At 38.9% G+C, this 17,309-nt stretch overlaps 1 protein-coding gene across 2 annotated transcripts in view; it reads right to left on the minus strand.

The window, feature by feature from the left end:
- Positions 1-17,309, minus strand: part of LOC122804724 (fibroblast activation protein alpha) — a 1,600,794-nt gene that overhangs the window by 515,015 nt on the left and 1,068,470 nt on the right. The window lies entirely within an intron of this gene.

A 17,309-nucleotide genomic window follows, 5' to 3' on the forward strand; every position in this document is an offset into this window, starting at 1 on the left:
CATTGTTCTTGTTTCTGCCTGCAGGTCCTGGTATTTTATGACTTTGTGTATCTGTACGCAAGACACTGTAGTCACTGGGTGTGGCAATTTCAATGTTCAATGCTAGTTATGTCTTCTTTTCTTGAACCACAATATCCAGTTTTCTAGCATCTATCATTTGAACTTTTGGTAATGGTTGATCCCATGTGATATAAACTTCATAACTGTCTATAATGCTTTGTGGCTCATGTTTCCAGTGTTTTTCACTCACTTCAATACCATAATGTTTGCACAATCCCCAGTGCAACAGTCTAGCCACATTATTATGCCTTTCAGTATAGTCCTTCAGCCATTAGTGTGTTGCAACCAGCAACAGGGTATGTGACTGTTTCCAATTTGCTTTTACAAAACCTACATTTGTCTGTTTCTCAAACATGTTCAATGGACTTTGTAAACCAGCGTGTATGCAGCCGACTATCTTGGGCTGCCAATATTAACCTTTCATTTCTTGGTTTGAACTCACTTCTCCCTAACCATTCCTGCATCTGTTCCTGATCAACATGAGGTTCTTCCAGTAGTTTTCTGTACTTGCAACTATATTTACATTTTTTCCACATTTCTTGCCTTCTCATCTGGTCCTTTACCTTATATTCTTTCTTTTGTTTTTTGGCACAATCAGTTGCAGCCTCGTTTTTATCTACTTTTGGATCGATTTCCATTCCTGCTTGACGTCAATATGCTTTTGCTAAACTAAGCAGAGAAGTCATCTTAGATTTATTCTCCTCATGTTTCAAAACTTTCACTACATTTGGATCTTATGAGGTCAGTAGATATGTGCGGAGTACCACAATTGCAGATCTATACATGTAATCAATTTCAAGGAGGCTCATCCCTCTTTCGGAACAGGAAATATATACTCTTGGTATACACTGATTTTTATAAATCATTTGGTGAGCATGAAGCATCCTTCTTGTTTTAATATCTTATCTATCCAACACTTTTTGGGTCCAGTCAATCACTCCAAAACTGTAAGTTAGGAGAGGAATGTCAGTGCTGTTCTCAGGATTAATTTGAGTCTTCTAAAGTGCTCCTTACTGGGTTTTATTACCATTTGTTCATGTTTTATTGTTGTTCCTTCATCAATTTCCAAATATTTACACACTCTGTCTTGCTCATGTTCTTTTACATCACATTCTTGTTCCAAACGGATGTTTTCCCACTGCTGCAGTTTTCCTGCTTTAAAGGTTGCTTTTGCACATTTATCAAGATCAAATGACATTCTAATATCATCTGAAAAAGTTTTGACAACCTGCAGCTGTGCTTTCAGTTCCTTATCTGATGAGCTATACAGTTTTAAATCCTTGACAAAGAGAAGATGAGAGGTCATTGACTTTGTTGTTTTCTAGGAGCCAAATTGTAGCCATGGCCTAAACTGTAAGTAAACAGGTTAATGGCAAGGCAGAGTCACCCTGTAATATTCCCCTTTGAATTATCATAGCTTAATTGCAAAGGGGTTTACCATTGTTTCATGGTTACTGTAATACAGTCAATCAGTGTAGGGTGTATCATATACATTTTTAAGCACTCTTTTATCCATGAATGTGGGATACTATCAAATGTTTTTTTGTAGTCAATCCGTGCCATACTTAGATTCTTCCCCTTTTTACAGTTCTCCACTATAACTTTATTTAACAACAAATGATCCTTTGTTCCATATGACTTTCTTTTATTGCCCTTTTGTTCTACTGCCATAATTGAGTTGTCTTCTAAATGACTATAAACTCTGTCAGCGTCAATTCCCATGTATAGTTTATAAGTCGTCGGAAGGCAAGTTATTGGTCTATAATTTTTAGGGTAGCTTGCAGTTTCACTCGTAAGTAAGAGCATTGTTTTGCCTGTTGTTAGCCAGTGTGGTGTCTGTTCAGGGTGTGCATATAAATAGTTCTTACTCATGGCTAAATCCTTGTGCAGAAATGTTAATACTTTTAACCAAAAGTTAAGTACTGCATCTGGGCCTGGGGTTTTCCAGTTAAAGCCTTCTCTTAACTTTGTTTCAATCTCTCTGGCTGTTACTTCATCCCATTTCATATCCTGTACCTTTAAACTTCTTATTTGTTCTTTTACTTCTATCCATTTAGCATCTTTGTTACGTTCAACAGGGTCTTCATAGATACTTCTCCAGAATGTATCTACTTCCTCTTTTTTAGCACTCTTTCAATTCCTTTTAGCTTATTTCCCAATTCTCTATAAAACTTTTTTTGAGTCAGCAATAAATTGCTTATTTTGTATTTTTCCCTTATATTTATCAGTGTGTCTTCTAAGTTTTTCCACCTGTGCTGAAATTTTTAGTTTATTTGCAATAGTGCATGATAGAGCCTGGTCTCTTCTAATATTGTACATTGGTTTAATCATACCTATCTTAGTATTTTTGTTGATCTGTTCCCTCTTCTAGAATCTTCTAACAATGACACTTCTTGTCTTAAATGATTTCTAGTTTTCTCTATTCAATACTTCCATGATGGTATTCAATTTCCCCTCTTCCTTTCCCTTACTACCCTGTATTCTTGTGGTAGAACTTTATCAGTTATTAATTTAGCAGTATAGTAATATATCCTGTTTACTTCTGTTATATTGCATGGATCTCTATGGACAGTTCTAATTACTGCATTCATTTGTTTTATCAAACTTCTTACTTTTTGGGTTTTAATGACCTTCTGTAATCGATTTCTCTCACTGATCTTAATATATCTATCCATGTCCATTAAATCAAGCAACTCTTCTCTTATCTCATCTTCTTCCAAACTGAGGGCACATCCCTTGTTTTCCATTTCCTGTGGGCATTCTATAGAAAGTTCTACAGCATCTTCCTGTGGCACCTTCTCTTCAATTTCATCCTGTGTCATCTGTTGCTCTGTCATATGGGAACTCACTGGCCTATCACTCCTCAACATTGACAGCATCAGAGTTTCCGTAGTTTCCTGTTCCTTTCCTTGCTGTCTAGCTTCAATTGAATGTTTATACTGGTTTCCTGTGGAACGCTGCACAATATCTTGATATGACACCTGACCAATTGCTTCCTGTTTCACTGGTTTCCCATTAATTTGGATATCCATTGCTTTATCCTGTTGTGGTGCTTTCTGTATTGGATTTTCTACACTGAATCCTTCTCTTTGCAGGTGCTCCATAACCTCAATTTCCATTTCTTTGACTTCTCCATTACTAATTTATTTTTCTACTTTTCTTCTTAGTCTTCTTATTTTTTGCATTGTAATGTTTTAAATATCCGGATTCCTTTGCCTGTATTTCTCTTCAAATATCTTTGATGCTCTGTTTGTAATGGTTAATTTTGCTTTTTCCTTTGCATAAATATTACACCATATTAAATCTCTTTTTCGCATGAATTATTTGGCGAATAATGCTCTGTTATGCTCTATTATTAATTATTTGGTGAATTATGCTCTAGAGAATAGAGGAATGAAGGTCAGCAGGACTAAGACAGAATAAATGTGTGTGAATGAGAGGGAGGATAGAGGAATGGTGAGGATGCAAGGAGTAGAGGTGGCGAAGGTGGATGAGTTTAAATACTTGGGATCAATAGTTCAGAGTAACGGTGAGTGTGGAAGAGAGGTGAAGAGAGTACAGGCAGGATGGAGTGGGTGGAGAAGAGTGTCAGGAGTGATTTGTGGCAGACGAGTACGAGCAAGAATGAAAGGGAAGGTCTACAAGAGGGTAGTGAGACCAGCTATGTTATATGGGTTGGAGACAGTGTTATTGACAAAAAGGCAGGAGTTTGAGCTGGATGTGGCAGAGTTAAAGATGTTAAGATTTGCACTGGGTGTGATGAGGGTGGACAGGATTTGGAATAAGTATATTAGAGAGTCAGCCCAGTTTGGAAGGTTTGGAGACAAAGCCAGAGAGGCAAGATTATGTTGGTACATGTGCTGAGGAAGGATGCTAAGTATATTGGGAAAAAGATGCTAAGGATGAAGCTACCAGGTAACAGGAAAAGAGGAAGGCCTAAGATTAGGTTTATGGATTTGGTGATAGAGGACATGCAGGTGGTTGGTGTGACAGAGCAAGATGCAGAGGACAGGAAGAAATGGAAACAGATGATCCACTGTGGCGACTCCTAACGGGAACAACCGAAAGTAGATGATGATGATTAAATCTCTTTTCCTTTCTCATTTCCATATTTCTTCTTCACATGTCTCCTGATGATCTTGCTTTTCCTTATTCTGGGGACTCACTCCATCATGCTGTGATGTAGTGTGTGTTAGACCTTCTACATTAAATCCTTCACTTTGCAGGCACTCCATAACTTCAACTTCTATTTCTTTAACGTCTGCTGTACTAATCTTCTTTTCTACATTCCAACTTTGTGATATTAATTTTTATATTGTGAAATTTTCCATATCTGGATGCCTTTACCTGTATTTCTCTTCAAATATCTTTGAGATTGCTTTCTCTATATTACTTAACTTGGCTTTCTCCTTTGCATAAATATTGCACCATATCAAATCTCTCTTTCTTTCTCATGTCCATATTCCTTTTTTTATATTTTTCAAATATCTCTAGGTTTTGTTGTTTATATTTTTGCACTTCCTCAGATACTTCTTTTTACCAAATAGATCAAAGTTTCTTGATCTAAATACTGCTTTTCTAAAATTTGTTGTACTAATGAACACAATTTTGTATTTGAAGCTTCTGTCAGTGTTTCTTGTGGAAGTATTTTTCTTTCCTCTAATTTCTCTCTTAATCATTTGTATAGCTTGTGTCAGGAAATTCTGGGTTTTTTACATAACAGTAGCAATGCATAATTTCTTTCTTATCCTCTACTATAGCCCACTCTGTCGTCGTTATGGCTCTTCATTGGCCAATCAATTTTTGTGGACTGCTAGTTCCTTCTACAACGGGGGGGCATCCTCCCCCTGGCCATGGCCTGACCCCATTGTAGGACTGTTTCCATATTTTGAGGATTCTACACTGTCATTTTTTCCAATCCTGGCACCAGTGCACCTACCAGGACTAGGCACGTTTTTATCCTGGGTCTTGTGCACACAGCTATCTGTTTTGTGTTTTTGACTTACTTCTGTCCATGATATATGCTATATAAATAGAGTCTATATATCAGTGTCGCCTTGGTGAGATTTTGTGAAAAACAGGGTCCACCTCATGAAGATACTCACCAGGACTTGGGGATGAATTCAATTTTAGCACTACTACGCTCCTTTGCTTGCTGACTTTTCATCTCTTCATTAGGACCCCAGTATATTCTACTCCCCTTTTTCCTTGAGAATCAGGTGCCTTCCTATTTCTTTTTCTGTGAGAATCAAGTGCCTTCCTAGTTACCTCCCTCAAACCTCTTAGTGTAGGGTCCAAGAGCTGAGCCCATCTCAACTCTATCTTTGTGACCCTTCCCAGCTTCCCTTCCACAATAAGCCTGGTATCCTATAACAGCAGTGTCTCACTGTCAGTCTGGGAAATACCACTCACTTCTGCCCTTGCAGTCACTCTGTACATGGGAACATCAATATCTACCTGCAGCTGTGGCTCACTTTCAGGCTCACTGCAACAGGGTAGCTCCCTCCCTAAAATAGCCACCTCACCAGTCCTGGCTTCAGGTCTGCAATCTGTCTGGGTCCCCCCAAGCTACCTGACCCACATGCCTGTCTCCAGGCCTGACTGCATATAACTGCATGCACACAATGCACCACATTATTAAAGTCATTCCCTATCAAGACATTTGCAGGGATATTCTCAAACACACCTACTTGTTTGCTTCTTTTTCCACCCTCCCAGTCAAGGTGAAACCTGGCCAAAGGCATTTGGAATGGGGTACCTCCTAAAGCTCTGACTGGAGTGGACTATCCAAGCAAGTAGTGCTCCTCTTTAACCACTGCAGGCTTCACAATGATTATGTCAGAAGCTATGTCTCACCTAGCAGTAGCTTGTTTTCCATCCACTAAAATAGGATATAAACTCTGGTGATAGTTTGGTATCCCTGTTGTCTCCAGACAACTTACCACTGGCATAATGTTATTCCCACTTACTGGCGCCCTCACCTTTTGTTCCCCACCTTGCTTCCATGGACATCTGTATGATGCATGGCCCCACTGGTTACATTTAAAACATTTAACCCATGATCCTGGCGATGTACCTGAACTAGTGGTTTCTCCTGTAACTAGTATACTCTGTAGGGGTTGTTTAGGCTGCCCTTCCCTTATAACCATGTGCAGCACTGGATATCCCCTTCTTGCACAGTGATGCCCTGCTTGCTAAACAGAGATCCCCTTTTCTCCCCATCTCATCTGCAGAGTTACACTCCTGGTCTACCAACCAGATCCTCATGTCCTCAGGCAAAGTTTTAATGGCTTGTTCCCTCACCAAAAGGTCTTCCATCCCTTAAAAAGTTGTGACCTGAGACCTACTCACCCACCTATGAAAATAAGAGCTTAGCTGAGCAGTATAATCACATACACTTTCATCTGCCTTGTGTCTATGCTCACAGCATTTTTCTGTAAGTTTCAGCATACTAATCAACATTGTTTGGCTTTATCTTAATTTAAAGAAGAAGTATCAGACAATTTAGAAACAGCAATTACAGCTTTACCATGAAGTAAGAGGGTCAAGAACCATATCCAGAACCCTTGGTCAACATTATACGGTTTACATACTCTTTCAAATATATGAATACAACTATCAAAACTATTACCTCTGTAAACTGTGGAAGAAATCTTCTGACGTTTATTGCTTCGGTGGTTCAGTTATTCCCTTCCCCATAACCTCCATGACCCTGGCAAAGAGTCAGCATCTTCCTCTCAAGTTGATCCTGCTTCTCATTTTCTTCAGCCTCTAAATGTCACAGTCTCTCTGCTGATTATAATGCCATCTGTTTCTCTTGTTCTTCAGCCTCCAAATGCTGCAGTCTCTCTGCTGATTCTAATTCCAAATGTTTGGCTTCCAGTTCAAGTCTCTTCAACTCCAGATAGATTTTTAAGTCCTCTGAGGAAAAGGTGAACTGTTCTGTTTCTGAGGGCTGCACATCCCCATCACCAGTCTGGTTATCCTCCTGGTTGCTGATATGGGCTACAACTATGACTAAGGCTGATATAATTTCCCGTTTAGTCAGGTTGTCATGCACCAGTCCTTTGGCTTCACACACCATGGCCAAATTGTTCTTTGTCAGCTTGCCATAATACTCTGCTGACATCTTTACCTGCTTTCCCTGACAAAACTAAACTAACAATAAATAAATAAATAAAACCATTGTGAAAATGAAACTCTATACGTTTACCATGTGGCTGCTGAGAGTACACACACCTTCAGTGACAACTGCCTACAGGCTACCAAAGTTCAATTAATATCCACACCACTGCTCACCAATATGTGACATCCCCTCCTCTAGGTCAGTAAAGGAATCTGAACCCTCAGCACTGACACCGGTGAAGGATGTTCAGTTGGAACAAAAATAGATACACACAGCATTTCCAGATGCAGTTCTCTGCATCAAGCACAATTTCCCTTAAGAGCACACAGGAACACACTCAGTCTGGTGGTTGGGTTTCCCTCTCTCTCTCTCCAGGCCCCTAGTAAGATTCCCCACTGGGACAGCTGTAGAGATGAGTCCTCAGCCGAGTATCCAAGCCAAATCCTCCACCACTCTCTTTGTGAAACCATTGCTATATGTACCTGCTCCAAAGTAGCTGACACACAAACTCTTTCAGATTTGATTTTTACAGACACATACCCCCCCCCCCCCCACACACACACACACACACACACACCTGGGAAAGGCTGGCAGATTTACTAGCTATGCCGCTCTGCCCAGACTATAAGGTAGTTACTGCCAGTTGACATTAAGGCTCTCACAAGGGTACCCAATTACATTGAGTAAAATTAACACTAATACAAATGGTAATGTTGGCCACACAGCAAGGCTTTCAGGAGAGGCCACAGTATCACCAAATAAATATAAGTACTCTCAAAGATTAAAATATTCTCTAAAAGACCACCCACAATGAAAAATTTAAATATAGTTAATAATAAATAATGAAAAAACAGGAAAATAGTAAATATCAATTTACAATAAATACCAGATTTTCAATCACAGGAAATATTAAAATAACACAGATGAACAGATTCACTCAGATACAGAAAAGTAGTACTTAACTAATCTCACTATATTTTCCTGACTGATCTAAAAAATTACTATTCCCTGGTTACTTCCTAAAGTAAGGCAAGATGAAGTGGGTGAGAGATCCTTCTTTGTCAGGTTACAAAAACAGACTACCCTGAAACTTCAGTTTCATCTAGTATTAAAACATTATTTCCATCCTGGATTACAGAATGACATCACATACATCTAGTCATCTGACTACTGGTTCCCATACTACTCCTGTTTACTAGAAACTGAACCAGAATCGTGCACATATGTGTTACCATACGCACAGATAGAGCTTTGCTAAGATGTGTTATAGCATCTGGAAGCCATAAAACCATTTCAACACTTCCACCCTTTCCAAGGTAGCAATTAGTTCACTGCTAAGATCATTACAGCAGGATTCCTAGTCCTTGTTTTTACAGACATTTCATCTCTGGCAACTGTAAGATACAATCGTTATGGCTTATAGCAGGTAAGTTCAAACTATTTTTCAAAGTTAGCTGGACTGAGATTAACCTCTTCTCTAAAAGTATGCTCTGTTACAATGTATTCATTTCCTCAGTTACAACAGTACAGTCTGACATAAATGTATATACAATGTATTCATTTCCTCAGTTACAACAGTACAGTCTGACATAAATGTATATTTCTTTTCTGTCCAGCAGGACCCACTATTGGTACATTTTTAGCACAACCAGCTTTACAAATACATTTTCAACACAAACACCTGTACAAATCAGTTTGATATACAAATGACATATAATTCTTTACAAAACTCCAGCTAGCTATGCTGGCATATGCTACACATCCACTGTCCTACTTCTCCTGGCATAGCTGCCAATACCTCACATAATCACACTACTCAGTATCGTTAGAGAGATATTGATATTTATTTGTAAAATTCTAATAATCAAAGGTATGTTTTATCTAATTACTAGTAAAATGTAAAAATGTCACTATGTCTGGCTGACATATTAATATTGCCATTCTGAAGAAGAGTGTGTGGTGAAGAACTTTCATATTTTAACTTTTTTGTAACTTTTATAGTTTTCAAGATATCTACATTTGTATACATGTAGGTTACAAGACTGTAGTCTTAGAAATTTAGCTCAAGAGAAAATTGTTCATCGAGGAAAACTACAAATGTCAGGAGGTGTGCAATTCCACACAGGCTAGGCGTTAATGAGTTAAAATACTAAATTTCACTTCTCTGTCATTATAAAGTAGAGAGGAAAATATAATAGCTTCAAGCTCCAAAAGGAAAATATGGTTCTATCTCTGCATGCACACATGGCTATTTTGTAATCATAGAAAGGGAATAAACATTACAAAACAGCTTTCTGGTAGTCAGTCTCTTTAATACACTGCCTACATACACCTTTTTGCACCCCCACACCCAATCTGGTATTAGAGAAGAGTGCTACATTACCCTACATTGCCTTCAGGGTCAGCTAATGGTACTTGACTGCAGGCTGCAGCCCTCTTAAATAAAGCTGCATTTTTACATTAATTTGTTTTATTGTTTTCCTTTTTTTCCCAAATATTTGAAATTTTTATTTTAAGACTTGGACTTCTGTAGATGTCTAGTGCAAGCAAAGAGTTACAATTTCTTTAAAGAAAAAAATTTATCTGACTCAGTTTGGTTATTTTTAAAACAGTCCAAATTAAATGAATATTAACCCACAGAGAAAACGATAATTCCAGCGTATTCCATTTCTTTCTGCCATTTTGTACTGTAGAAATGACATTTCAATTGAGGCTGTTTGGGCTGCTAACTGAAGTGTTGAGCAGCCTTTTTCATTGAGTCATAAGTGATGGGCCCTGATGGTGCAAGTACAGGACTCTTATGTTGCAAGTACAGGATTTTGTTTTATTAAATACCTTTTTATCATTATTATTCAGCAGTACGCTGCATGATTTCTTGACATGCCAAGGAAAGGCTGTAAGATGCTTTGGTGTGGCATGATATAGTAAGTACTTTTTAACTTAATTTTGTGTGTGTGTGTGTGTCTGTGCATGTGTCTGTGCTAGTTTGAAGGTTGCAGTGGATTGCACTGTATGGTATGATAGAAATGAGCTGAACTATATTATTGTGGCCATTAATTAGGCATTTAGTCATTCATTTGCTCACAGTCATTTATCTGACATGCACAGACTCAATAAAAGTGGCTGAAATGTGGGGTCACCTCTCTCTTTTAATTTCTCCAAATCTTTTGGGTTTCTAATACTGCAATCGGAACGAACCCCACCCCTAAGTCAAAGTACGATTAAAGTTCATAAAATTCGTATTGTTTCAATCTTTGATGTCAGCCAGAAGTGCTCTTCGCAGCACCCACAATATGCCCAGTAATGACTCCTTCTGCAATTTGTATGGAGTTACATGTATTAGTAACATTGGTAACCCATTGCTCCTACTACTATTGGGACAGTCTGGGTATCTTTATTCCACATCACTCTCATTTCTGCCTGCAAATCCTGATATTTTATGACTTAGTGTCACTCTATTTCACCTCTTATATAATAATAATAAAACTTTGAAACAACATCTATGTTATAAGCAGTCAACCCCTAGGAGGGTACATTCAGAGTGAAGAGGTACCTTTACTTGCAGTGCTTGCAGGCACATTTTCACAGCTACATCTGTTGTTCATCCCACATCTGATAGAAGTATTGAGTTTTATTTTTATGCAGATTGTACAACTTGTAACATTGTTTATTTAAGTGTGTTCAGTGTGAAGGGTTCTATGTTGGGAAGACCAACCGTACATTAAAAGAAAGGATACTTGAGCACATAAATGACATTTGCAATATGAAACCTGCTAATGCACTAGCGAAACATGTGGTTGAATATGGGGACACCCATTATTTTAGGTTCCTAGTGCTGAGTATAGTTGATTGTGGTTTAAGAGAGGAAGACATCATTAATGACACAGAATTTGCTGAGTTGCATTGGATCCTAGATTTTAGAGCTACTGTGAATCCAGGATTAAACAATAGTGTTTGTTTAAAACCAGCACTTAAGAAAAAGGGGCTTACATCATTGACAAGCCGATCACAAGCTCATTCATGTGTCCTGGTTTCTGATTCTTATTGGCTGGTTTATGTTATTTAACTGCTTTTATAAAATTCTATGTTGTTTTATGGTCTGATGAAGCAGATGAACTGTGAAAGTGCTTACCAATTTTAATTAAACAAGATTTTGTCAACCAGCCTCAAATGTTTGTTTTCATATCAGTTGCATATATTGGATATTGTTTGTGTCCTTTAGCATTCTTATACACTTTGGACATATCTCACCATCAAAGCCCATAAGGCAATGGACATCCATTCTAAATATCTTAGTCATAGGAGACTCTATAGTGAACATACCTCTCAACCTGTTAGAGCCAGAAGTCTGGACAAAGGCACAAATAATGGGGGGGACAAAGGCCTAAAAATAGGGTCGCTTTTTAAATATTGTTCTTACAAGCTTAGAAATTGGATAGAATAACAGGTTATACATTAGCATGAATTCTCTAAAGGATATGAGGTCTGAAACTCAAATATGTGCCATTATTTCCTGACTTCAGTCCTCAATGATTTGCCAGAAAACCACAATTTTATGAGAAACAGACCAAATATATGAGTCAAAAATCTGGACATTCTGTAAAAATCTATACAGTTTAGAAGGATGATAGTGAGACACACAGATGTCCCCCTCACCAGGCTGAACTAGGAGAAAGTCACAGTCATCTGTCTTTCTGGTACCAGGATTCATTAGATCATGCAGGCACTCAAGTCTCTCAACAAGTACTGTTATGATTCGGTCATAGCACATGTTGGTGTAAACAACTTGAGATGTCCATTCTGGACTACGTGAGGAGAAACATGACTGAGCTATCTGATTATGTGTCACAGGCAGGTATGCCCCTAGCCTTGAGCAGCATATTACCCTCACCTAGGATGACAGCACAATATAAACAGAAAATCATTAACTTCAATAATTGCCTTAGTTTCTGGTGTCATTCTAAAGGGATCCAGTTTTTGTCAGGGATGACATGATCAATAGACTTCAGTGCTTTGCTAGAGATGATCTTCATCCATCACCCCTTGGAGTTTGGCTACTAGCAAAGGCTCTTGCCACCCCCATAGTGCCTCTTTTAGGCAATGACACAAGGAAAAAATTCCCAACGTAAAAATTTCATCAAAAAACAACCTCATAGTTATGCTGCTAAAAGCTAAGAGTCTTATGAAACTGCACTCACTGGAAGCAGTCCTCACCTTGGAAGACACTGACATCTGTGCAGTCACGGAGACGTGGTTCAAGGCACAAAAGGAAGGCATGAAAACTAAAGGACGGTGTGTGTCAATATTGATTAAAGATAAATACACCTCCAGACTGGCTAAACAGTATGATTCCAGGGAGACATTTCAGGTGCAGCTAACTGTTGATAGGACACCTATTCAAGTCACTGCCACCTACAGGACTCCCTCCATGAATCAAGGCACCCACGCTGCCTACTTGGATCTGCTGGAATCCATCAAGATACATCCAAACACCATGGTTTGGGTGATTTTAATTATCAATCCATTGACTAGGTAAATTATTTATGTTCAAACTCACTTGCTCAAAAGTTCCTCAAGTTCATTAACTCTAGCACCTTGGACCATCTTGGTGGACACACCAGCAATGGGCGCCAGCATCTTGGATTTGGTGCTTACCAATATGAGGGACTGCTGTAGCACACCCAATGTGAGGTTTTCCCTTGTCAGATCTGACCACATAGCAATCTCATTCAAAGTAACTATCACATCTGACCCCACCCCCCAGCAGCAACTAAACTAAAAAAACTTCTCCAGAGCAGATTATATCCTTCTAAGGGATGGTATAAATACCTTCACTCACCCCCCCAGATGGAACTGGCAACTATGCCGAGTCCTACACCAATGTTTTTTACAGACACCTGTATAATTGCATTGATGCAGCTGTACTTGATAGGACCAAAACAAGCACTTCAAGGAAGAGCAAACCTGCATGGTGGACAACTGCCATTAGCAGGCTTTACAAATAAGAGGAAGAAATTGTTGTCCAAAAGTAAGAAGGAATATGCCCTAAACTGGACACACTCACTCCTCAGTTTAAACAAGAAAATAAGAGTTCTTGTGAAGTCCTCCAAAGCAAACTACGAATCCAAATTACCATCCTCAACAAAGACAACAATAAGGCATTCTTTAGTTACATCTGTATCCTAAAAGGTAAGAACCAGACTTGCACCAAACTGGTAGTTAATGGTATCAATTACACTTAGCCTATGGACATAGCAAATCTGTTAGCCAACAGGTTCTGTGAATACTTCACTCTCCTGTCCCCACCACACATAGCCCATGACATTCTTTCCACCTGTCCCTCACCTTGTATCTCTAGAGAGCAGGTCATAAATGCTCTCTATAAGGCCAAAAACACATCATCTATGGGACCTGATAACATCCCAGGCTGCATCCTACATGGGCTACAACAAGAATTAGCAACACCATTGGGTACTCTTTTCAATTATAGTCTAAGCACCAGCTTCATTCCAACTGAATGGAAAATGACCACCGTTATCCCCTTGCACAAGGGTGGGGTTTCCACTGACCGTGGGAACTATAGACCTATTAGCCTGACTAGCGTTGTCTGCAAAGCCATGGAGCAAATCATCACGGACCTTATCAACAAAGATATAGGTAATCTCCAAACACTTGACCCTACTAAGCCTGGATTTGTCAAAGGGAGATCATGCCTGATAAACCTGGTGGACTTCTTTGAGACGGTCATCAGAGCCCTGGATGAGGGGAAATCTGTGCATACAGCCTACATGGACTTGGCCAAGGCTTTTGACACTATTCCCTACTCAGGCATTATTGACTAACTCACCCAGCTAGGTACCAACCCTTATATCATTAGGTGGGTTGCTAACTTATTCACCACTAGAACCCATACAGCCAAAATAGGGAAATCCACCTCCAACAACAGACCCGTGACGAGTGGTGATCCATGGGGATCAGTACTGGGACCTCTACTGTTCGGAATCTATTTCTCCAAAGTACAAGTAAAAACTAAAGGTCTGTGGCTGACAAAGTTTGCTGATGACTGTAAACCGGGAGTGGTCATAAAAATCCCCAAACAAGGTTAGCATCCTACAAGAAGGTCTTATGCAAGCAAATGATTGGTGCCAAAGTCATGGCCTTAAACCCAAAGCAAAAAAATGTATTATCATCCCTTTTGGTAAGAGAGATGTTCCTGCTAACTACCACATCAACAGAAACACCCAAGTACACACTCAGTGGTGAGAGACCTGGGCACACAGGTTGACAGCAACCTTACCTTTGATCACCATGTCTTCACAGTAGTAAGAACGGCATTCTATATTCCTCATCTTATAAGTACGGGCATTGCCTCCAGAAAATATGATGGACCCTACATTGGTCTCCCACTTCAAGTCTTCAGGGTCATTCTTGTGATACATTCAGGTATCTAATGCAGTCCGTTGACATTTACATTAACAATTTCAAAACCATGCCACATACAACCTATTGAAATACTTTTTAATGGAAGGGTTACATTATGGGTAAAACAATCAGGTCTATATTATATTATTGAAAACTGAATTCACCGAACTGCGTCTACATCAGAAATGCAGTTCAGCAAATTCGCTCTTGTGGGGGGCTGTAGCCCCCACACCCCTGCTAATTATATATATCAACCCTGAGATCACACTACTGTGAGGAAAGGACAACTTTTCCGATCCTCACTGTATCGCAATTTCACTATTATCAGTTTGCTGAAATGCATTTCCAATGTAGATGCAGTTCAGCGAATTCAGTTTTTGAGTATATAATATAGATCCAAAACAATCGCATTGTTACTTGACCTCTGTCTAATTCAGTTAAAGGGATATTAAAAGGTTTCATTCACTGTTTTTTATTTTGTCATTCTATTCATACATTTTTAAATACGTTAACAAGCTACCAACAAAGACAGATCTGACTAGCCTGATATGAGTGCGTATAGATGGAATAAAATGCAGCCAACATTATTACCGAAATATTTAAGCTGTTTACGCAACATTACAAAAATAATATTTACTATGTTGTTGTGACATATAAAATCCAGTTTCCAAGAATCTCATGAACACAGCAACAGTTTTGATAAACAGTTTGACATTTACACTTTTTAGGAACACTTGTGATTCTAACAATATCAGCCTTTGTTTGAACTGCAAGGATATGATTTGGTTTTGTGACAAATGCTTGAGATGCAATCAATGGAAATTAGAGTATGAAGTCCCAAAACTCCATCTGAGGGAGCAGACACTTTATTCCAAGCTTTGTTTGCATTTTCTGTAGTTTCTCTGTCATCAGAATACAGGCATGTGATGTAGCTCTTTTAATAATGGATGTATTATGCCTGAATTTGCTTGAAAAGAACAATCCTATTTAATAACATCCGGTAATTAATTTTGAACCAGGTGAGAGCTTCATCCATGTAAGGGAGAGTGGTGTTTACTTAGGATCCAGTCTTAGGTTATCAGGAACTTAGACATGCTTCAGTTGCTAAAGATGATTTTTCCAGATGCTGAATCTTTAGAGGTGCTCTCTCAGGACATATATCTTTATGTGTTTGGACTTGTGCTGAGGGTTACTGGAAATATCCCACCCAATGAGCTCTGATTCCAGGTTTATGTGGTTTTGCTGTCTGAAACACAACAGTACTCATGGGATTATATTCGTAGCAGTACTAAAGTTACCAATTAAAAGGAGATTGGACATAATCTTATTGCACACCCAGTCCAACAACATTCTGCATTTTGATACATGCATCCTATGATGAGATTCATAAGCAGCTACAAAGAGGGCAAAGATGTTTTCTCATTCTTTACCAGGAAGGAGTTGAGCTTCTACCAATAACAAATCAACATGCTTTGTTCCACTGGAAGAATCAGCCCATCCCACTTGACCCCTGCTGTCCTCCCCTTCCAGATAAAATCTTTCAGCTCTTTTTTTAACTGCTATCCACAGCTTCTCCTCTGGTTGACAAAAATATGCCCGACCTGTATACAAGACCAAAGTAACTAAAAACATTTTAATTGCTTGCATCTTAGTATCCATATCCATATAACAAAGCCGCCAGCCTCTAAATTTTTGTACCAGCTTCTGTTTAGTCTCTTCCCATATATCCTTAGCTGCCACAACAGAGTCATTTCTAATCCATACTACCAAATACTTCATTCCATCATGTCACCACAAATATGAATATTGCTGGATCAATCTGTGAGTGGGCACATAATTTACTGCCATCTCCCTTGTTTTAGCTTCACCAATTTTGTATCCCGAGAAGATCTGAAACTGTCTCAAAATGTTCCACAACACTGCAATGTTCCCGTCTGGTTTTATCATGTACAAAACAATATCATCTGCAAATACAGCCAGCTTTTCCTGACCACCATACCAACTATATCCCTGAACCCCTAAGGCAGACTAGGATTACTCAATCTGAGGAGGTATTTTAGAGCAACACAGATGGGGCTCTTGTGCATAGCCCAAGCAGAGGACTGTAATTCAGAGTGGAATGGATTGATGATGATATAGGGGGAAAGCTCAAGAAATGGGGAGAGACTGGGATTTTGGATGCAGACTCTTAAGGAATAATGAACTAACATGCGAATCAGGGAATACTTTTACGCCATATGATCTAAATCTGTACATTGTGTATGCTACATAAGTAATGAATGTTTTTGCTCTATCATTATTATGGGGTCTGGCATGGGCCAAAATTTCAATATGGCTAATGTTTGGGACACAGTTAGCTATGGCTGGATGACAATACATTTATTGCTCTAGTTGGTTCTAATTTGTTTTGTGTTAATTATATCTTAAATGAATGAGTAAACTGGATTAAAAATGAAAACAACAAGGGCAAATACTGTCTGCATTGTGAAGAAAGCTCATATGAGACTGAGATTTTGGAAGATACTGGAATAGGCAGGTTGAACAAGAGAAAAAAGGGCATGCACCTCATTTGTAAAACCTTTACAGAAAATAAATAGAAGTCCATAGGTCTTAGACCAGAGAGACATCAGCATGTACAAACTGCTCTAGCTCCACTCATTTATACCTTTTGCAACTAGACTTCACAAAAACCTGCACATAC

Source organism: Protopterus annectens, chromosome 6.part0 (genome assembly GCF_019279795.1).
Source record: "Protopterus annectens isolate FY-2018-M chromosome 6.part0, PAN1.0, whole genome shotgun sequence".
NCBI classification, from domain to species: Eukaryota; Metazoa; Chordata; order Ceratodontiformes; family Protopteridae; genus Protopterus; species Protopterus annectens.